A 23958-nucleotide genomic window follows, 5' to 3' on the forward strand; every position below is an offset into this window, starting at 1 on the left:
TACTCTTCCATTCGATGTAAATCAACAGGAAGAGGGAAAGGAGCGAGGGAGCGAATATTCTGTTTCCTCACATGATTCTCTTCTGATCGTCACTTTACAGAATATAATCAAGGTGTAAATGAGGAAATCTGTCAGCATTGAAATTTAATCTTCGACAGGAGGCCTTGTGGCGCCCGATAGCGCTTCTGAATGCCGATCCGAAGGCTGCGTGTTAAATCACGTCAGGCTCACAGAGTTTTTCTGCTTGTTCCAGGATTTTATATCCTATGTGATATCTATATTTGGATTCAGAGTCCTCCACCATGGTGAAACGGTCTTTAAATGTCGCGTTCGTTTCTTCGCGTGTTCTGTACTGACACATTCTCTGGAGCTCAAACCTGCTCCCGATTTCAGTCAACGACACCACATGGATCGTACTGATTAAACATAAACAGGGCTCGTCCGGGATTTGAACCCGGGACCTCTCGCATGTTACCATTAACGGAAATTCCGAAGCGAGAATCATACCCCTAGAACAACGAGCCAACCAACAGGCAAACGTCACTCAAACCAGCTTATCATTGCGTCCCGAAGCCTATTGTATCAGCTCAATGCGCTTTTTAATTCCTGTTCAATTTTGTTTCGTTGTTGAAATAAAATCAAAAGAAACAATTTTTGTCCCTTGCTTTTCGTACTGGGATCATTGGGTAAATTGGGTTATTTTTGGTTTGTTGGCCTCCACTGCGAACAGAATAAAACACATACGGGACCAGTCTTTGCCGTTGCTGAGTAAGCACTGTGCAATGGTCACTCCGAACGATTCTGTCATGAAGCTGCTCTTCAAGTATTCTCTTTCTCAATCTGCTGAAGGCTGAGCTGACACATTGGAGGTGAGGGCGAATCCTGTCTGATGGATCTGCCTTTTTCCAATGGTGGCTTCCGGTCATGGAAAACGGTCCACATTTTCCACGATCTCGCCATTTTATTCTGTGTGCCATTTCTATGTGAGTGTTGACAACATAATTCAGCTCTTGGTATTCCCCATTATTCAGTCAGTGGTGGTCTGTGGAAAGTAGGAGTCAGTCTGTGGAGCTCGGTCTCCCATGGTCTTGACGTCCAGAGTGACCGTTACACAGTCATTGTGGCGACAAGGTCCCATTTGCACATTGAGGATTCGCACCATCCGGTTATTTGACACTACCACCCTGCTAAGTGCGATCAATTTTGAAATACAATTGCTGCATATTTCAGTCCCTGACACTATATGGCAGAGTCAGATTCATTCCATATTTGTAATATACTAATCATTCTTCGGCTTGTTACATATCTTCTGCAACAATCTGTCTTTGGGATTCAGTTAAATCGCTTTGCGAGAGTCTCTGGGACTGGATGAGAGTCTGTCATTCATTCAATATCTTTCATACTCTGAAAATCTGTGTGAAGGTTGAACTAAATATGTAATGATCAATCTCTAATATTGTTATTGAGTGGATAAAATCATTATGTTGTTTGCTAGTTTCCGTTAAAACGTCTGCATATCAGAATCATGACAAAACTTTCAGTGGCAGTGGGCATGCGCGTGTGTTGGGGAGGTGCATATAGACATTTGGGTGGTGAATGAATCTTTATCTGTCAGTCCCTGCTGTGCACAGTAACAAGTCTGACAACACCAGGTTAAAGTCCAACAGGTGTGTTTCAAACACTAGCTTTCGGAGCACTGCTCGTTCCTCAGGTGAATGAAGAGGTATGTTCCGGAAACATATATATAGGCAAAGTCAAAAATGCAAGACAATGCTTTGAATGCCAGCATTTGCAGGTAATTAAGTCTTTACAGGAACAGAGATGAAATGAAAATCGCTTATTGTCACAAGTAGGTTTCAAATTAAGTTACCGTGAAAAGCCACATTCCGTCGCCTTTGCGGGGAGGCTGATCCGGGAATTGAGCCGTGCTTCTGATCTGACTCGGTCGGCTTTTAAAGCCAGTGATTTAGCCATGTGCTAAACCAGATAGGACTAACCCTAGCTTAAAGGGGTGTGAATTGGCTCACACCAGGACAGTTGGTAGGATTTCGCAAGCCCAGGCCAGATGGTGGGGGATAAATGTAATGCGACATGAATCCAAGGTCCCGGTTGAGGCGTACTCATGTATGCGGAACTTGGCTAGAAGTTTCTGTTCGGCGATTTTCCTTGTCGCGCGTCCTGAAGGCCGCCTTGCAGAACGCTTACCCGGAGATCAGAGGCTCAATGCCCTTGACTGCTGAATTGTTTTCCTACGTGTTCTCTGGTGTGACATGTGGATATTCGATTCATTCTGTATCTGCAGACTCTGTTGCTTTGTGTGGCACAGGTCTCCCTAGACCAACGAGCCAGCCGCTGATTTGATCTCACTTGAAGCAACTTTTAATTGCGTCCAAAGCCCATCAGTTTCCCCACACAATTATAAATTAGAAATATGAAAGGACAATGTGACATTTATCTCTCTGTTCTGGAGCTGATCAGAAGCAGTGATGTCAGTTTGCACCACTCGGCAAGTCGGTCTGTGGATGCGCCTCGCCAATCACGTGGGTAATGTAATTCTGCCAGTCAGTGGGTTCAGTTGGCATTTTAGGAGAAATTCGAAGTCATCATGACTTCATCAGTGGCCTCATGGTTAAGGTGTAAGTGATGTTAATCATGATGTGATCAAATGAGTGTCTGTTTCAGTGTTTCCGCGGGGAGTTTTCATGCTGAGGAGAAACATGTTGGACATGGTCTGGGAATGTTTCACTCCGATCCATTCCCAACATATCCTGCCCTGATGGGATGGGCTTTTCCTTCCAATCGTTGCAGAACACTTTTTAAATATTGATTAATATTCGTTAATTATCATTTATTAAGTATTGTTTCATATGCTTAGTGTAGTTTATTTAAAAATACTAATTACCAGACGCGATAAATTTTTACTTTCATTCCCGAAACAGCCAAATTGGGTGAAAACAATCAATGAGATGCAAAGGGAGTCCCGATTATTTGTGTGGTCAGTGGTTTGTTTATGGAGCTGAGTAAATATTCCGGAGCAGAGCCGCTGCGAGCGGGGTTCGAACCTCCACGGGGATACAATAATGTGTGTTTGCCGTTTGTGTCCACACATTTGGCGAGGAATGGAGCTGCTGCTGCCCGGCGAGCTGGGCAAGCAAGAGGCACAGATATTGACCAACTGCACCCGCTCCAAATAGATTACCCAAACTACTGGACAAAACAAAAACAAGCACAACTGATCATTTCAGAAACTATGTCAGTCTCTACGAAAATAATATGCCAACACCGCTTCAAGATTCGATTTGCTGTAAGAATTCACTATGAACTGTCTCAATGTCAGCCGTAATTCCTTACCAGCTCTCAGACAGAAGCTGACTGTTTAGAAGTTTCCTTCACTTTTCTAGGTCCGCCTCAGTAAAAATCAATCACACCCCCATGATCTGCTTTTCTCCTGTTCTCAGACACATCCACTTTCTACAAGTGCGCACGAAATGATTTGAAGAGTAAGAGTCAGACTCGTTCTCTCTCGATCCCTTCATCCTAGTGCCACCTCACAACCAGGAATGGAACTTCTTACAGAGCAAGAATGGAATAGTTTGTCGATTCTTCTACTGATTCACGACCGTCCATCACCAGGACGTATTCGTCCAAAAGAGTTGGGATGAGATGGGGCTGAGTTTCACTGTGTATCCAATCAGTCCCCGGAGAAGCACAAAAACAGTGAGTGAGGGAGAGAGAAAGAAACATATAGAGAGACAACAGAAAGAGAACAAGAAAATATTTTTTTTAAATGTTCCATTTCTGCCACGATCTTTTTACACAGAAATACATTCACCTGAATGAAACCGAACCACGTTTCCATTCGCTGCCGTTGCTGCTTCTCCTTCCGAACGTTGCAGGAAACTTTATTATTTATTGATTGTTGCTTTGAGTGTGAACTCCTTATTTATCTTTATGTTTCGTTTAGTTTCCAAAAAGAACGTTTTTCTAAAAAACTGAATTCGATAAATGTTAATACAGTTAACAGACAATCAACCGAAATTCCGATTCATTGTCGAGCCGGCAGCTTTTCCGGGGAGTTGAACAAACATTTCGAATCACAGTTGAATCTGCGGGGGGGGAAACGCTATTGGATTTGAGGTCCAACGACTTGACCACTCGGCCATCACAGCTGCATCATTCAACAGTAATTTGGTCGATAGAATACATTCTAAAACCGGCCTGGAATCACCCCAGGAAGTTATTGCATTCAAGCGATCAAAGCGTCCCCGGGGTTTATGTGAGGAGGGGTTGAATCTTGTGGAAAATAACCATTCGATTTGGAAAGAAGCCTTCAGATATTCGAAAATCTGAGTTCCCTAAACGCACAATTCCACTGATTAAATAGTTTGTGTAACAACATCAGTTACATTGGAAAAATATTAGAAATTCATGTTCCTTTTCAAATGCAGCAGCACTAAACTTCCCAGTCTGGATGAAAATTAAAATGATGAATCTAGAAAATAGAGCACAGAGGGAGACCAGTGGAGACCGAATGGTCACGTGATGACGCAACTAAAATGATCACGTGTCTGGATTCCTGCAATTCTCCCCGGATCGCGGTCAGAGCACAAGCCAGGAGGAGCAGCTCAATTATTAAATCAATTATTTTTTTATTACAACTCCTTGGTTTCCAGTCATTCAAAGACGACCATTTCTACATGGTGTCAGGAGTGGACATTATAGCAGAAGCATTTGAACGCATCAATCTCCTTGCTTCATAGAATCGTAGATTCTCCAGCGCAGAAAGCCATTCGGCCCAACAAGTCATTACTTACCCTCCGAATGAGCACCGCAGCCACTCTCCACAAGAAGATGTTTAATGGGCAATGCAGCACCAGCTCGCCTAGCTCAGTCGGTAGAGCATGGAACTCTTAATCCCAGAGTCGTGGGTTCGAGCCCCATGTTGGGCGCTTCCTTACTATTATCGGAAAAGATTAATGCTGAATGAACTGTCTTCACAACAAGAAGGCAAGGTTATGTCGCTGGACTGGGAATCCAGAGGTCTGAACTAACCCTTGGTGACAAGATTTAACAAATCTGGAATTGAAATTTCGTCGCAGTAATGGCGCAGAAAGGTTCTGCTTTAGGCGGATCAATTTCCACAACTGGGAACACATTTACACAACAGGGAACGATTTGACACAACCACAGCGAAGATCTGTCACCAGCAGAGTGACGGTTCCGACAGAGAGAGCACAGTTACACAGCAGACAGCACGGTTACACAGCAGAGAGCACGGTTACACAGCAGGATATACATTTTCAAACAGAGCCTCTCTGTGTGCAGCAGAAAACACATTTTCCGAAAAAAAAACAGTTTCTTCATATCGGCACCTTTTCTCTGTGTCATTGTGTGTGTGTCCTGATAGTCTCTTCCTGCATTTCTCTGTGTCTTTCTCTGTCTGTCACAGCCGTGATGATGTTACGGATTCATCTCACTTTTCCCAAACAGTAATTGTGATTGACAGATACAGAAATATTTCCACACTGACATTCAGTACCAATGTCTGATAGAGACTGCATTCCACTCTCACAAATAGTACCAGACATTGATTCATAATGAAGGCATCCTGCTCTCACAACCTGTTCCAGAGACTGAGGTGCAGACTGTTCCCTCCACTCGCGAACACTACCTGTGATTTACAGATACAGAACATATCTCAGTCAGGTGAGTAGCAGAGTTTGATGGGTACGACATGTATTCCACAATCGCCTTCTCTGCGCCAGATAATCAGACGCAGTCGACATACGGTGTCTGTGTTGTTTTAACAAGAGTTTTACACAAGAACCGGAACACATTTACACAATATCAGGGTAAAAGACGGAGGAGCAGAAGTAGACCATTCAGCCTATCGAATGTGCTCTGTCTTTCAATGAGATCATGCTTGATCTGATATATGACGTGTTATGACCTCATACGGTGGCACGTTGTCACAGTGGCTACCTCACAGCGCCCGCGATTCGGGTTCAATTCCAGCCTTTGGTCACTGACTGTATGGAGTTTGCACTTTTTTTCTGTGTCTATGGGTTTCCTCCGGGTGCTGCGATTTCCTCGCACGTCCAAATGTGTGTGGGTTAGGTGGAATGCCCATGCTAAATTGCCCCTTTGTGTTTATAAAGTTGGGTAGTGCGTTACAGGGATGTGGTTGGGGCATAGGGACACTTTCAGAGGGTCGGTGCAGAGTCGATGGGCCGAATGGTCACCTTTTACATTTTAATGATTTCATGATGATCCTCATGCCCACTTTCCCGGCTTTTCATCTCTGGATTTCATGATTAACATTTAAAACCAATACTGCAACTAAGCCTCAGGTACCAGTAACTCCTCAATGGTCGTAAATTTTCCGGCTGTCAATCATTTGATCAGTCTGAGGGAAGTCGCATCCTGGAAACATCATAAATTGATCCAGTTCCAAAGTAAATTAAGTCGCTTCAGTCCCTGATAACCATAGGCTGCTTTCCCCGTTGACGGTGAGATCTGACTGATGGTGATTTAACCTGAGGATCACGATACCTCAGGCGAATGGCAAGGCTGTGAAGGCGGGGTTTTCCTGATTCCGTTCTATTGTAACCGTGTGATCTGAATCTAATTAACCTGGTTCTCACTCTGTTAATATTGTCTCACGCTGAGGCAGACCTCGCCGATTGGATAGACGAGTGGTCGTTCTTCAGTCTTGTCATGGACGAATCCGCTAAATATAAGACCATAAGACCATAAGAAATAGGAGCGGAAGTAAGGCCATTCGGCCCATCGAGTCCACTCCACCATTCAATCATGGCTGATTTCAACTCCATTTACCCGCTCTCTCTCCACAGCCCTTAATTCCTCGAGAAATCAAGAATTTATCAACTTCTGTCTTAAAGACACTCAACGTCCCGGCCTCCACCGCCCTCTGTGGCAATGAATTCCACAGACCCACCACTCTCTGGCAGAAGAAATTTCTCCTCATCTCTGTTCTAACGTGACTCCCTTTTATTCTACGGCTGTGCCCCCCTGTCCTAGTCTCCCCTGCTAATGGAAACAACTTCCCTACATCAACCCTATCTAAGCCATTCATTATCTTGTAAGTTTCTATTAGATCTCCCCTCAAACTCCTAAACTCCAATGAATATAATCCCAGGACCCTCAGACGTTCATCGTATGTTAGGCCTACCATTCCTGGGATCATCCATGTGAATCTCCGCTGGACCCGCTCCAGTGCCAGTATGTCCTTCCTGAGGCGTGGTGCCCAAAATTGCTCACAGTATTCTAAATGGGGCCTAACTAATGCTTTATAAAGCTTCGGAAGAACATCCCTGCTTTTATATTCCAAGCCTCTTGAGATGAATGACAACATTGCATTTGTTTTCTTAATTACGGACTCAACCTGCAAGTTTACCTTTTGAGAATCCTGGACTAGGACCCACAAGTCCCTTTGCAATTCAGCATTATGAATTTTGTCACCGTTTAGAAAATAGTTCATGCCTCTATTCTTTTTTCCAAAGTTCAAGACCTCGCACTTGCCCACGTTGAATTTCATCAGCCATTTCTTGGACCACTCTCCTAAACTGTCTAAATCTTTCTGGAGCCTCCCCACCTCCTCTATACTACCTGCCCCTCCACCTATCTTTGTATCATCGGCAAACTTAGCCAGAATGCCCCCAGTCCCGTCATCTAGATCGTTAATATATAAAGAGAACAGCTGTGGCCCCAACACTGAACCCTGCGGGACACCACTCGTCACCGGTTGCCATTCCGAAAAAGAACCTTTAATCCCAACTCTCTGCCTTCTGCCTGACAGCCAATCGTCAATCCATGTTAGTGCCTTGCCTCGAATACCATTGGCCCTTATTTTATTCAGCAGTCTCCCGTGAGGCACCTTATCAAAGGCCTTTTGGAAGTCAAGATAGATAACATCCATTGGCTCTCCTTGGTCTAACCTATTTATTATCTCTCCAAAGAACTCTAACAGGTTTGTCAGGCACGACCTCCACTTACTATATCCATGCTGACTTGTCCTAATCCGACCCTGCACTTCCAAGAATTTAGAAATTTCATCCTTAACAATGGATTCTAGAATCTTGCCAACAACCGAGGTTAGGCTAATTGGCCTATAGTTCTCCCTCTTTATCCTTGTTCCCTTCTTGAACTGGGGGTTACAACAGCGATTTTCCAATCCTCTGGGACTTTCCCTGACTCCAGTGACTTTTGAAAGATCATAACTGACGCCTCCACTATTTCTTCAGCAATCTCCTTTAGAACTCTGGGATGTAGCCCATCTGGGCCCGGAGATTTATCAATTTTTAGACCTCTTAGTTTCTCTAGCACTTTCTCCTTTGTGATGGCTACCATACTCAACTCTGCCCCCTGACTCTCCGGAATTGTTGGGCTTTTACTCATGTCATCTACAGTGAAGACTGACGCAAAGTGCTTATTTAGTTCCTTAGCTATTTCCTTGTCTCCCATCACTAGATTACCAGTGTCATTTTGGAGCGGCCCAATGTCAACTTTTGCCTCCCGTTTGTTTTTAATGTATTTAAATAAACTTTTACTATCATTCCTAATGTTACTGGCTAACCTACCTTCATATTTGATCCTCTCTTTCCTTATTTCTCTCTTTGTTATCCTCTGTTTGTTTTTGTAGCATTCCCAATCTCCTGACTTCCCACTACTCTTTGCCACATTTACAGGCTTTCTCTTCTGCTTTGATGCATTCCCTAACTTCCTTTGTCAGTCATGGCTACCGAATCCCCCCTCTGATAATCTTACTTTTCTTTGGGATGAACCTCTGTACTGTGTCCTCAATTGCTCCCAGAAACTCCTGTCATTGCTGTTCTACTGTCATTCCCACTAGGCTCTGCTCCAAGTCGATTTTCGTCAGTTCCTCCCTCATGCCCCTGTAGTTACCTTTATTTAACTGTAACACCTTTACATCTGATTCTACCTTCTTTCTTTCAAATTGGAGATTGAATTCTACCATATTATGATCACCGCCTCCTAAGTGCTCCCTTACTTTAAGATCTTTAATCAAGTCTGGCTCATTACATAACACTAAGTACAGTATGGCCTGTTCCCTCGTGGGCTCCATCACAAGCTGTTCCAAAAAGCCCTCCTGTAAACATTCAATGAATTCCCTTTCCTTGGGTCCACTGACAGCATTATTTACCCAGTCCACCTGCATATTGAAGTCCCCCATGATCACTGTGGCCTTGCCTTTCTGACATGCACTTTCTATTTCGTGGTGCATTTTGTGCCCCCGGTCCTGACCACTGTTAGGAGGCCTGTACATAACTCCCATTATGTTTTTTATGCCTTTGTGGTTGCTCAACTCTACCCACACAGACTCCACATCATCTGACCCTATGTCGTTTAGTGCTATTGATTTAATTTCATTCCTAATTAACAAGGCAACCCCGCCCCCTCTGCCCACCTCTCTGTCTTTTCGATAGGTTGTGAATCCCTGGATGTTTAAATGCCAGTCCTGAACCCCCTGCAACCATGTATCTGTGATGCCGACCACGTCATACCTGCCAGTCATAATCTGGGCCACAAGCTCATCTACCTTGTTCCGTTCACTGCGCGCATTTAAATATAGCACCTTTAATTCTCTATTGACCGTCCCTTTTTGTTTTCTTAGTGTGGTGGACCTTGGTTTACTGAGCCTTTCCATACACTGTGTCATATTTTGTGGGATGGGGACTATCGTAACCTCTCCTCAGTTTTGTCGTTTCGTGCTTTTTTTTATTTCTAAGCAGCTACGCTTCTCACTGATTACTTCACCTCTTGTTCCCTGACTGTCCCTTCCCCCCCCCCCCCCCCCAATCTTTAGTTTAAAGTCCTATTGACCACCCTATTTACTCTTTTCGCTAGAACACTGGTCCCAGCTCGGTTCAGGTGGAGACCATCCCAACGGTATAGGTCCCCCCTGTCCCAAAGCTGATGCCAGTGCCCCATGAAAAGGAACGCCTCTTTCTCACACCACTCTTTCAGCCACGGGTTAACTTCCCTTATTCTTGCCTCCCTATGCCAATTTGCACGTGGCTCGGGCAGTAATCCGGAGATTATGACCCTTGAGGACCTGTTTTTTAATTTGAATCCTAGCTCTTTATAATCTCTAAACAGGTCCTCTTTCCTAGACTTGTCTATGTTGTTGGTACTGACATGGGCCACAACAACTGGATCCTCCCCCTCCCTCTCAGTATCCTTTCAAGCCGGTCAGATATACCAGGCAACGTACCATGCGGGACTCTTTATCCTCCTCACAAAGGATACTATCTATCCCCCTGATAATATAATCCCCTACAACTACAACTTGCCTATTTACTCCCTCCCCTTGAATGGCCTGCTGAACCATGGTGCCTTGGTCAGCTGACTCATCCTTCCTGCAGCCCTGTTCGCCATCCACACAGGGAGCAAGTGCCTCATACCTGTTGGACAGGGTCAAGGGCTGAGGCTCCTGAGTTCCTGACTGCTGTTTCCCTTTAACTGCCTGACCTGCAGTCACACCCTGCTGTCCCTGGCCACTGGCAGGATTTAAACTAGTTACTCTGACAGGTGTGACTGCCTCCTGAAACACAGTGTCCAGGTAAGTCTCCCCCTCCCGGATGTGCCTCAGTGTTTGAAGCTCAGACTCCAGCTCATCAACTCTGAGCCGGAGCTCTTCGAGCAGCCAACACTTACTGCAGATGTGGTCGCTGCAGCTCGCAATGGGATCTGCCAGCTCCCACATCAAGCAGCTCAAGCACATCACCTGACCAGCCATCACTAATTAATTAATTAGTTTAATTTAAGTTTACGAGTTAAGCTGTGTTTTGTTTTAAATGTGGTGCCGATTTGCTATCAACCACAATATGAAGGCACTTTCTGGAAAGTTTACCTTTCAACCAGCAATAGTCTCATCGTACCACAATAATTTACCATTAATCTGCTCCAAGTATACTTTCACGACTCGCTGAAAGAATATAATCCCTATTTCCTGGGGAATAAAGCCAGGCAGGAGTAGAAACCTGTAACTGAATGATCAGAAAATGTCCATCGTGAAATGTGTGTTCCGATGATCGACGGATTCCTCTGTGAAGCCGGGAGCGTTTATTTTTGCTGTCAAATGCTGGTTGATTCCAGTCTTTCAGCGGGGGCCTTTCACACTGTGTGGAAACCTCTTGGAAATAATATTGAAGTGTTTCACATCAGTCCATTCATAAAAGTCCCTGAATGTGATGGGAATTCATTTTATTGAAAAACACTGCATTTCCAACATTGAACACGGGGCTGGAGTCAAAGATCGTAGAATTTACAGTGCAGAAGGAGGCCATTCGGCCCTTCGAGTCTGCACCAGCTCTTGGAAAGAGCATCCTACCCAACGTCAACACCCCCACCCTATCCCCATAACCCACTAACCCCACCCAACACTAAGGGCAATTTTGGACACTAAGAGCAATTTATCATGGCCAATCCACCTAAGCTGCACATCTTTGGACTCTGGGCGGATATTGTCCATCAGTTCATGGATGCAAAACAAATTAAGACGTTTCGACGCATGCACTTGTCGGTTGAGGTGGCCGAGTGGTGAAGGCGATGTACTGCTAGTCCATTGTGCTCTGTAACGGCGTTCGAATCCCATCCTCGTCCATTTTTCATCCGCTGTTTTCTCGGAAGTGGGACTCATTTTTCGATGATGGATCTGCAATCACTGACGTGCAAATCCATTCCAGGTTGTGAGGCCGGATTGCATCGAGCTGTGTTGGAAAAGCGAGAATTCAAAATTCAGTCTTGTTCTGATTGAGATGAATTGATCGGGTAGGGAGAGAGGAACCACTTTGATTTGACTTACTGTCACATGTACTGAAGTACAGTGAAAAGTATTTTTCTGCTACCAAGGCACATACACATTACATACAGAGTGGGCAAAAAAAGAATAATCGACACAGTGCATTGCCAAATGGTACATCGACAAACAGTGATTGGTTACAGTGCGGAACAGATGGACAAACATTGTTTATTCCATGAACTCAACTGAACATCTTAAATAAACATTGGATCTCTTACCACAGCTTACTTCAAAGATAACTCAGAAAATATTGCAACAGTAAATAATTCCTTGAACTGTTCCTTCAAACTTTCAAGAGACTTAACACCTTGAAACAGAATCACATCAGGTTAAAGGCTTTACAATCATCAGTTTAAATCACCCAAATGATCCAAAGATGGTCTTTTATGTCAGAGCTCCAACTCCCTGCTAACACAGACACTCCCAAGTTCTTTTCAAACTTGCAGCTCCCTGGAAACACACAGACACACGCAAGCTGCTTTTTAAACTGAAAGTAAAAACCTGAAAAATGGCTGACCTAAAGCCCAGCTCCACCCACTCTCTGGCATCACTGTTTTCTTAAAGGTACATTGCTCAAACATGCATGTCTTAAAGGTACTCTTACATGACACCTCCACCCAAGAAAAAAAAACTTCAATTTCAAGATGGTTTCATTTTTCACTTTTGCACCATTCACTAAGAAATATACACAGTAAATATACACTTTCGCTTAAAAAAAAACAACACATGCAAACAGGTATAATAATATAGTCCATTTTTCCTTTGTTCTTCTTCCTCCAACCGAAATCCTTCTCGATTGTCAGTCTCTTTGAACAAAATCTCTGCACGAGATCTCTGCACGGGGGCAGCACGGTAGCCTTGTGGATAGCACAATTGCTTCACAGCTCCAGGGTCCCAGGTTCGATTCTGGCTTGGGTCACTGTCTGTGCGGAGTCTGCACATCCTCCCCGTGTGTGCGTGGGTTTCCTCCGGGTGCTCCGGTTTCCTCCCACAGTCCAAAGATGTGCGGGTCAGGTGGATTGGCCATGATAAATTGCCCTTCGTGTCCAAAATTGCCCGTGGGGTTACTGGGTTCTGGGGATAGGGTGGCAGTGTTGACCTTGGGTAGGGTGCTCTTTCCAAGAACCGGTGCAGACTCGATGGGCTGAATGGCCTCCTTCTGCTCTGTAAATTCTATGATAATGATCCATCCATTCCTCTACTACTCTGCATTTCTCTTTAGAATCAGTTACTTTGGTTCAACCTGACCACATAGTCCTTTGCAATTCTCCAATACAGGGACATTGGTGATCACAGCTTTCAGGCAGTCAAATGCCTGTTGAAAGTACGCTGTCCATTGAATATTTTTACGTTTCTTCAGCAATTCCATCAGTGGAGTAATCACGCCACAAAACGTTTGCACTAAAGTTCGATTAAATCCACTCATTCTAAGAAATCGCATTATTTCCCTCCCTCTTGAGGGTATCAGAAACTCCTCAAGGAAAGTGATTCGGGCTCCTGCAAATTCACTTTCGGCTAGTTTCATTACCAACCCCGCCACCTGAAGTCGATCGAAGAACTCCATACGATGCTTTAAATGTTCTTTCCATATCTGGAAGTTGGAAATAAAAGCAGATTGTCCTACTTTCTCAATGCAATCATTCAAACGTGGGATAGGGTAAGAGTCAGTTCTTGTAACTGCATTCAACTTTCTAGAGTCCACATACAACCGTTGGGTACCGCCTGGTTTAGGTACCATCACTATGGGTGAGCTCCATTGGCTGCTACCCACTTCAATTATGCCATTTTAAGCATACTCTCAATCTCTTTGTTAACCTGTGCCAATTTTAAAGGATTAAGTCTATATGAATGTTGTTTGATAGGAACAGCATTTCCTACATCTACATCATGTATAGCAATTTTAATACTACCCAATTTATCACTACAAACTTGCCCATGTGATTTCAATAACTCTTTCTGGCCAGTTCGTTTTTCCTCTGGAAGGTAACTTAACAATTCATACCAAATTTTAAGAACATCCTCATTATCCAATTTAATTTGAGGATGTCAAATTCACAGTCATCTGGATTTGGTTCGTCACTTTGAGTTAGAATCATTAAAACCTCATTTTTCTCTCCTTCCCTTTCAAAGTACCTTTTAAGCATATTCACATGACACACTCGGTGAGTCTTCCTTCTATCTGGTGTTTTTACCACTTAATTCACCTCATTTAATTTCCTTTCAATCTGATACCGTCCACAAAACCTAGCTTTTAAAGGGTCCCCTGCCACTGGTAACAACTTTATCCCCACTGGCAAAACTACGAACTTTGGATTTCTTGTCCGCTACCCATTTCATTCCATTTTGTACAACTTTCAAATGTTGTCTAGCCAATTCACCTGCTCTATTTAATCGTTTCCTAAAATTTGACACGTAATCCAATAGTGTAATTTCCGATTTCGCACCCACCAATTTTTCCTTAATCAATTTAGGCGGACTAAAGGACTAAATTTGGTAGACTCATTAGGTGCATCCCTAATTGCAAACAATACGAATGGGATTCATTTATCCCAATCCTCTGGTTAATCTTGACAATACGGCCTCAACATTGGCTTTAATGTCTGATGCAAACTTTCTGACGCTCACTGCGATTCTGGATGGGACGCAGTTGATTTAAATTGTTTTATTCCTAAGCTATCCATAACTTCTTTGAATAACTTTGAAGTAAAATTAGTTCCTTGATCGGATTGAATTTCTGGTGGTAGTCCATATCTAGTAAAGAAATGAAGTAACTCCTCCACAATCCTTTTAGCTGTAATATTACGTACTGGAATGGCCTCTGGAAACCTAGTAGACACATCCATTACAGTCAAAAGATATTGATTCCCACTTTTTGTTTTAGAAAGCGGTCCTACACCATCGATTAGGACCCTTGTAAAAGGTTCCTTAAATGCTGGAATGGGTATTAAGGGCGCTGGTTTTATCATTGCTTGAGGTTTCCCTATCACTTGACATGTGCGACATGATTTATAAAATTTAACTACATCTTTATGTAGTCCAGGCGAGTAAAACAATTTTGGATTTCAGCTTGTGTTTTCCTTATTCCCAAATGACCTCCCACTGGTACCTCATGTGCAACTCGCAACACCTCCTTTCTATACCCTACCGGCAATTCTACTTGATGATCTTCTCCCCACTTTTCATCCGCCTGCATATGTACAGGTCTCCATTTTCTCATCAGGCCATCATGTTTACGGTAATAACACACTGGTATACTCTCAGATTCCTCTTCCGTATATGCTTTCTGATATATCCGTTTTATTTCTACATCTTTCTGTTATAACTCCGCAAATATTCCTGAACTAAAAATATCCGCCTCATCCTCCACCTGTTCTTGTTCTTTTTCAACCATCTGATCAAAAATTGTTGCTGATAATTGCACTTCAACTTCACCTTTACTCTTTGATTTCTCCTCTTGTCTTAACCTGTAACTTTGCGACCTTGTTCCTACACAAACCGGAAAAATCCCAGGATATTCGCCCTTCAACACTTCAGTTGACTGATTTTCCACTGGCTCATCAACCACAGTAGGCATCACTCCCACCTGCGATGCAGGTATATCATTACCCAAGATAAACTGTATTTCTGGACAAGATAGTTTATCTATTACTCCTACTACCTCTTCACCATTCTTCACTGGACTTTCCAACCTCACCTTATACAATGGAACGCGACTCCTCTCACCCTGAATTCCACATATCACCACCTTTTCTGGCAACATTCTTCCCAAACTACATAATTCCTCATTTTTACCATTAAAGATTGACTAGCCACTGTATCTCAAAACATTGTGACTTCTTCACCTGCTCCTCTTGATACACATAAGTAAATTCTACCCACACAAGTAAATTCTTTAAATACATCTGGCACCTTCTTAACAATTACTTCTTGAACAGGCTGTACAATTGTTTGCACCTCCTTCGCGTCCCTTGGGATTTCCTATACCACTCTTACAAACCCCACCGTCTTATCCTGTTTTACCACATCACCCTTCTCAGTGCTTGTCTTCAACCACCAACACTGTGACTTTAATGACCTTGTTTATTACAGTGAAAACATTTGAAACTTTTCATTTATTTTCCACCCTCCTGGATTTCTTTTTTAATCAGAGGTACACTCCCTTTATTGTCTCCCATCATATCACCTTTACCTTTACCACTTGAGTATTTCTCATGTCCCCAGTTTCTATCCCTCATCGGCTGAAACTGATGTCGGAAAACAATCTTTGATTTATGAACGTATTCATAATCATCTGCCATTTCCGATACTAATTTCGCAGCTCTAACCTTCTGTTCTTCCACATGAGTTCTCACTACATCAGGAATTGAATTTTTAAACTCCTCCAAAAGTATAATTTTCTGAGAACTTAATACATTTGGTCTATTTTCAAAGCCTTTATCCACCTATCAAAATTACTCTGTTTCAGCCTTTCAAACTCCATGTATGTTTGACCAAATTCCTTCCTTAAATTTCTAAACCTTAGTCTGTAAGCTTCAGGCACTCGCTCAGATGCACTTAAGATGGGTTTCTTCACCTGCTCATACGTTCCAGATTCCACCTCCGGTCGTGATGCAAACACTTCACTAGCTCTACCTACCAGCTTTGTTTGAATCAGTAACGCCCACATGTCCTGTGGCCATTTCATTTGTTTAGCTACCTTCTGAAATGAAATGAAAAAGGCTTCCACTTCCTTCTCGTCAAACCGTGGCAGTGCTTGGACATATTTAAATAGTTTCCCACCAAGCCTTCGACTATGACGCGCTTTCACACTATCCTCATCACTATCATCCAGCTGTACGTTTCCCTTTACGTCTGCCAATGTTAACTGATTGTCATGTTTCATGGCCATTTTCTGAAGTTCAAACTCGCTCTCTTTATCTTTTTCCCTCCTCTGTATTTCCATTTCTTTTTCTTTTTGTTCTGCTAGGACTATTCTTTCTTTTCGCCTTTCTGCTCTCTCCTTTTCTTTTTCCTCTCTCTCTCTCTTTCTCTTTCTCTTTCCTCTCTCTCCCTCTCGTATTCAAGCCGCTTTCATTCTTTCTCATGTTCCATTTGTTTAATTTGCAATTGAATTTTTGCCATTTCCAATGTGTCAAACTCTATCGCATGCAAATTTAAATGCTTCACCACCGCCATAATTACTTCATCTTTTCGCATTTTGTCAGGTAAGGTTAACTGCAATGTTCTTGCCAAATCTAACAGTCTGCTTTTCGTTTCTGCCCGTAAAGTACTTCGTGTGACATTCTCCACCCCCAAAAACTTCTGAGCCTCTGAAAGAGCCATTGTTCACAACACTCTCCCCACGTAAACTAAAATACCACACCGGAAAAGGAACAATCCCTCACTGTCTTTAAGTTCACAAAAGCCAATCCAGTAGATAGACTTTTATCCCAGACGAGCCCCCAATTTCTATGGGTGAGGCGTTTTCAGAACCCCAAAATGTATCATGGAGTTCAACCAACCTCTCCCTTTAATGGATTTGTTGCTTTTCCTAGCACACGGCTTTTTCCCTAGGTTTATTATTATTATACAATTATGGAGTCGTGGGCTTTTAAACACAAAGCACTGTTTATTCCATGAACTCAACTTAACATCTTAAATAAACATTGGATCTCTGAATGCCCCTTACTTCAAAGATAACTCAGAAAATATTGCAACAGAACCAATTGCTTAAAATGTTCCTTCAAACTTCCAAGAGACTTAACACCTTTAAACAGAATCACATCAGGTTGAAGGCTTTACAATTATCAGTTTAAATCACCCAAATGATCCAGAGGTGGTCTTTTATGTCAGAGATCCAGCACCCTGCAAACGAAGACACTCCCAATCTCTTTTCAAACTTGCAGCTCTCTGGAAACACACACACACACACAAGCTGCTTTTTAAACTGAAAGTAAAAATCTGCAAAATGGCTGACCTAAAGCCCAGCTCCACCCACTCTCTGACATCACTGTTTTCTTAAATGTACATTGCTTAAACTTACATGTCTTAAATGTACACTCAAATGACAGTGCACTATGCAACCATGTGATTTATCTACCTTCTGTATCTGATTCGTCATTGTTTGGGATACGACCTACCGCAGTGGTATCATCCACAAACTTATAGCTTGAGTTGGAGCTAAATCCTGCCACACAGGATATGCCTCCATATTCAGCGGGTCCGACAATGACAAGACTGAAGAACGATCACTCGTCTATCAAATCAGTGAGGTTTGCCTCACTGTGAGACAAGATTAGCAGAAGCAAAACCAAATTAATTAGATTGAGATCACACGGTTATACTAGACCTGAAACATGAAAACCCCGCCATCTCACAATTCCCGTTCCAGCCTCCCCGAACCGGCGCCGGAATGTGGCGACTCCGGGCTTTTCACAGTAACTTGATTGAAGCCTACTTGTGACAATAAGAGATTATTAGTATTATTATTCTTGCTCCTCGCCTGAAGTATGGTGATCCTCAGGTTAAATCACCACCAGTCAGATCTTACACTCAAAGGGCCTATGGTCATCAGGGACTTAATTTATTTTAGAACTGGATCAATGTATGACATTTCGAGGATGTGACTTCACTCAAGACTGGCCAAATGACTGACAGCCGGGAAATTAACGACTATTGAGGAGTTACCGCTACCTGAGGCTTGGTGGGATTGCTGGTTTTAAAGGTTGATCATGAAATCTAGAGATAACATGTCGGGAAAGTGGACATTAGTATTATCATGAGATCATTAAAATGTAAAAGGAGGCCATTCTTCCAATGGACTCTGCAACGATATTCTGAAAGAGCCTCTGTGTCCCCATCACATCCCTGTAACACCACCCAACTTTCTGAACACTAAGGGGCAATTTAGCATGGACAGTCCACCTAACCCGCACATATTTGGATTGTGCGAGGAAATCGCAGCACCCGGAGGGAACCCACACAGACACGGAGAGAAAGTGCAAACTCCACACAGTCAGTGACCAAAAGCTGGAATTGAACCCGGATCGCTGGCTCTGTGAGGTAACCACTGTGATAATGTGCCGCTGTATAAGGCCATAACACGTCATATATCAGATCAAGCATGATCTCATTGAAATACGGAGCATATTCGATGGGCTGAATGGCCTACTTCTGCTCCTACGTTTTATACCCTGATATTGTGTAAATCTGTTCCTGTTCTTGGGCAAACCCCTTGTTAAACCAACACAGACGCCGCATGTCGTCTGCATCTGATTATCTGGCGCAGAGAAGGTGATTGTGGAATACATGTCGTACCCATCAAACTCTGCTACTCACCTGACTGAGATTTGTTCTGTAACTGTAAATCACAGGTAGTATTCGCGAGTGGAGGGAACACTCTGCACCCCAGTCTCAACAGTTTGTGAGAGCAGGATTCCTTCATTATGAGTCAATGTCTGGGACTGTATGTGAGGGTGGGTTTCAGTCTCTATCAGACATTGGTACTGAATGTCAGTTTGGAAATGTTTCTGTATCTATCAATCACAATTACTGTTTGGGAAAAGTGAGATTAATACACAACAGCAGCACTGCTGTAACAGACAGAGAAAGATACACAAAAAATCAGGAAGAGACTATCAGGACACACATACAATGACACACAGAAAAGGTGCCGAGATGGAGAAACTGTTTTTTTAGGAAAATGTGTTTTCTGCTGCACACAGAGAGGCCCTGTTTGTAAAATTATATCTTGCTGTGTAACTGAGCTCTCTGCTGTGTAACCGTGCTCTCTGCCATGGAACCGTGACACTGCCGGAGACAGATCTTCACTGTAGTTGTGTCAAATCATTATATGTTGTGTAATGTGTTCCCAGTTGTGGAAGTAAGATCCGTCGGAAGCAGAACCTTTCTGCGCCGTTACTGAGAAGCAATTTTAATTCCATATTTATTAAATTTTGTCACGAGGTTCGTTTAGACGTCTGGATTCCCAGTCAAGGGACATAACTGTTATGAAGACAGTTCATTCAGCATCAACATTTTCAGATAATAACAAGAAAGCGCCCAACGTGGGGCTCGAACTCACGACCCTGGGATTAAGAGTCCCATGCTCTACCGACTGAGCTAGCCGGGCTGCTGATGCGCTATTTATTAAACCGCTTCTTGAAGAAAGTTGCTGCGGTGCTCATTCGGAGGGCCAGTGCTGACTTGTTGGGCCGAATGGCCTCCTTCTGAGCTGGATATTCTACGATTCTGTGATACAAGCATGTTGATGCGGTGAAGTCCTTTTGCCATACTGCCCACTCCTGACACCATGTAGAAATGCTGGTCTCTCAATGACTGGCGACCAATGACATGTAATAAAAAATAACTGACTTAATAATTGAGCAGCTCATCCTGGCTTGTGCTCTGACCGCGATCCGGGGAACTGCCGGAATCCCGACACGTGACCATTTTAGTTGCGTCATCAGGTCATCAGGTGACCGTTCGGCCTGCACAGGTCTCCTTCTGTGCTGTAATTTCTAGATTTCATCATTTAAATTTTCTTCCAGACTGTAAAGTGTGGTCCTGTTCCATTTGAATTTCTAATATATTTCCAATGTAACTGATGTTGTTCCACAATCTATTTAATCGGTGGAATTGTGCGTTTAGGGAGCTGAGGTTTTCGAGTCTCTCAAGGCCTCGAAATCCAATGGTCATTTTCCACGAAGATTCAACCCCTCCTCACATAAACACCGGGGCCCCGTTGATCGTTTGAATGCAATAACTTCCTGGAGTGATTCCAGGCTGGTTTTAGAATGTATTCTATCGACCAAATTACTAGTGAATGACACACTGGACGCAGCTGCGATGGCAGAGTGGTTAAGGCGTTAGACTTGAAATTAATGTGGTTTCCCCGCGCTGGTTCGAGCTTTGCTCGCAGCGACTGTGATTCGAAGTGTTTGCTTCCCCGCGCAAGCCATTGAATCGGAATGTTTGTGAATGAACGGTTTGAACCTATATCAGAATCAGTCAGCATTTGTTTCGGAAACTGAACGACATATAAAGAAGCTCGCACTCAAAACAACAATCAATAAATAATAACGTTTCCTGCAATGTTTGGAAGGAGAAGCAGCAACGGCAGCGAATGGAAACGTGGTTCGGTTTCATTCAGCTGAATGTATTTTGGGGAAAAAGATCGTGTTAGAAATGGAACATATTTTATCTCTCTATCTGTTTCTTTGTTTCTTTCTCTCTCCCTCACTCACTGTTTTTGTGCTTCTCCGGGGACTGATTGGATATACAGTGAAACTCAGCCCTATTTCATCCCAACTCTTTTGGACGAATACATCCTGGCGATGGGCGGTCCTGAATCAGTGGAAGAATCGACAAACTATTCCATTCTTGGCTCAGTGAGAAGTTCCATTCCTGGTTGTGAGGTGGTTCTGGGATAAAGGGATCGAGAGAGAACGAGGTGACTGCAGTCTGACTCTTACTCTGAAAACCAGTTAGTGCGCCCTTGTACAAAGTGGATATGTCTGAGAACAGGAGGAAAGCAGATCATGGGCCTGTGATTGATTTTATTGAGCCAGACCTTGAAAAGTGAAGCAAACTTCTAACTAGTCGGTGCCTGTCTGAGAACTGCTAAGGAACTACGGCTGATATTGAAACGGTTCATATTTAATTAGTTACAGCAAATCGATTATTTCAGAGGTGTTGGTGTATTGTTTTCAGAGTCACTGTCATAGTTTCTTAAAATATGATTTGTGCTTGTTTTTGTTTTGTTCAGTAATTTGGGGAATCTATTTGGAGCGGGTGCAGTTGGTCAGTATCTGTGCCTCTTGCTTGGCAGCTCCCCGGGAAGCAGCAGCTCCATTCCTATCGAGATCTGTGGACACAATCAGGAGACCCAAACTATTGCGCACTGCTGCCATCTCCTTGCTGCATTGATCAGTTTGCTCTAATCAGCAAGGTCCGATATACCGCTCTACCTGTTCCTCAGACGAAGGTATTGAAAGTCTAAGATCTGAGGACGTGCAGTATCCAATTGGAGAGTTGCATTCTGGCAACTGCAATCTCTCTCCACAGCTGCTTCCGGTGCTGCTCTCACAGACAAGTAGCCGAAGAACCCCTCCAGTGTCCAATCAGGTGAACGTTCATCCAGTAGAGGCGGCAGAAGAGTGTTCAGGGAGAAGTCAACTTAGTCACCTCGACTGTACTGTGGCTAGCTGAAGAACAGGTGTCAAAGAGAGGATAAGACTGAAAGCAAAACTTTGGTACCAATAAAGAAAAAGGCAGATGTGGTGCTGACAAATAGCAACTTTTTTCCGTTTGGTGTGATTGTGAATATGAATAGCAGAGGATGGTTTCTATCCATCGACCTCTGGGTTATGGGCCCAGCACGCTTCCGCTGCGCCACTCTGCTCGGTGCTCTTTATTTTTGTGGTCGGACTTGAGGCAAAGTTTGAGGAAGTCTGTAACTGCTTGATCAATGTTCCCAGAGAGATGAAACTGCCGCCCCGAACTTCATTTTATAAAGGTGATTCCAGTCACTACACACTTCGCATCAGAACAACGTCACAGAAGAAATAACATCACCTTCCATAGAACAACCATTCCGCACGAAAGTTAATTATCTGAACTGTGCTGACCAGAATCAGTGTGCTCAAACGTGTGTTCTTGTTGAAAGAAAAAAATGAGCAAGTGAATAATTGTGTGGTTACCGCAGGGCAGTAATGTTGTAGCTCCTGGTTTAAGGAGCAGAGTACGCAGCGGAAGCGTGCAGGGCTATTAGCCCGAGGTCGAGGAATCGAGGGTATTCTCTGCTATTTGCATTCTCCCTCACAACAAAAGTAAACATAACACGCGTTCCTGTTTGCTTTGCAGCAAATAGCTATCAGAAACTTTCTTGCAGTCTCATCCCGACATTAGTCCCAAGAATGAAAGAGAGAGCATGACACATTACAACATTGTAAAGCTCACACATAGGGAACCACAGAGAAAATGCTTTAAAGTCTCAGCAGATCTGACAGCATCTGGAGGGAGAGAAATGAGCTGACGTTTCGTGTCCAGGTGACCCTTAGTCAAAATTGCACGGGAAGCATTATCCAGTAGTACCCCACAGAGGGGCAATATAGATATATAGCGATATCCAGTAATAACTCACAGGGGGCCAATAAGGAAATGAAGCTTTATCGAGCAATGAATCACAATAGAAGCCGAGTTCCCAACGTCCCCTTTTGGACGGATGTGAACAATCCAACCTGCCAGACTATTTACAAGAGAAGACGAATTTTACCCTTCTGTTTGGATCAATATGAATTCCTCAACAAGACTCACCGAAGCAGATTGTCGAGTCATGAGCTGGGCTTCTGCAGGTGGGGTCTTGCTGTGCATATTTAAGCTGGAATCTCATGTCCTGAGACCAACGCTTTTCCATTGAAAGGGAGGTATTGGATCTTCCTGAGGTTGAAAATTTTGCTGGAGAAATTTAACCTCGTGGAGGAAAAGACAATATCAGGAGTGGGATTCGAACCCACGCCTCCAGAAAAGACTGCGACCTGAACGCAGCGCCTTAGACCGCTCGGCCATCCTGATGCGTTGACGCAGAAACTAAGATCCGTGCACAAATCGACTTAAAGTCTGTCTTCATCTTTATTACATTTCAAACAAGACATGCTTTCCCTACTTTTGAACCCCAGCCAGAGTCCTGTATCTGAGTGCCATCCTTGTCCAAACCGCTGGTGGTTAAGGAGCTTCTCATTGCTGCATTGATCAGTTTGCTCTAAGGTCCGATATCCCGCTCTACCTGTTCCTCAGACGAAGGTATTGAAAGTCTAAGATCTGAGCGACGTTAAGTATTTAATTGGAGAGTTGCATTCTGGCGACTGCAATCTCTCTCCACAGCTGCTTCCGGTGCTGCTCTCACAGACAAGTAGCCGAAGAACCCCTCCAGTGTCCAATCAGGTGAACGTTCATCCAGTAGAGGCGGCAGAAGAGTGTTCTGGGAGAAGTCAACTTAGTCACCTCGACTGTACTGTGGCTAGCTGAAGAACAGGTGTCAAAGACTGAAAGCAAAACCTTGGTACCATTAAAGAAAAAGGCAGATGTGCTGCTGACAAATAGCAACTTTATTCCGTTTGGTGTGATTGAGAATA

At 43.5% G+C, this 23958-nt stretch overlaps 4 non-coding genes across 4 annotated transcripts; 1 reads left to right on the plus strand and 3 right to left on the minus strand.

Annotated features, from left to right (window-relative positions):
- Nucleotides 1-433: 433 nt before the first annotated feature.
- Nucleotides 434-524, minus strand: trnap-cgg (transfer RNA proline (anticodon CGG)). The gene is given in 2 exon segments: nt 434-469; nt 489-524. It is a non-coding gene; the product is annotated as a tRNA-Pro (tRNA).
- A 4352-nt stretch (nt 525-4876) lies between these two features.
- Nucleotides 4877-4949, plus strand: trnak-cuu (transfer RNA lysine (anticodon CUU)). Its single transcript has one exon. It is a non-coding gene; the product is annotated as a tRNA-Lys (tRNA).
- A 14933-nt stretch (nt 4950-19882) lies between these two features.
- trnak-cuu (transfer RNA lysine (anticodon CUU)) lies at nt 19883-19955 on the minus strand. Its single transcript has one exon. It is a non-coding gene; the product is annotated as a tRNA-Lys (tRNA).
- Nucleotides 19956-23315: 3360 nt separating this feature from the next.
- trnal-cag (transfer RNA leucine (anticodon CAG)) lies at nt 23316-23398 on the minus strand. The gene has a single exon. It is a non-coding gene; the product is annotated as a tRNA-Leu (tRNA).
- Nucleotides 23399-23958: the final 560 nt, after the last annotated feature.

Source organism: Scyliorhinus torazame, chromosome 24, assembly GCF_047496885.1.
Source record: "Scyliorhinus torazame isolate Kashiwa2021f chromosome 24, sScyTor2.1, whole genome shotgun sequence".
Classification (NCBI taxonomy): Eukaryota; Metazoa; Chordata; class Chondrichthyes; order Carcharhiniformes; family Scyliorhinidae; genus Scyliorhinus; species Scyliorhinus torazame.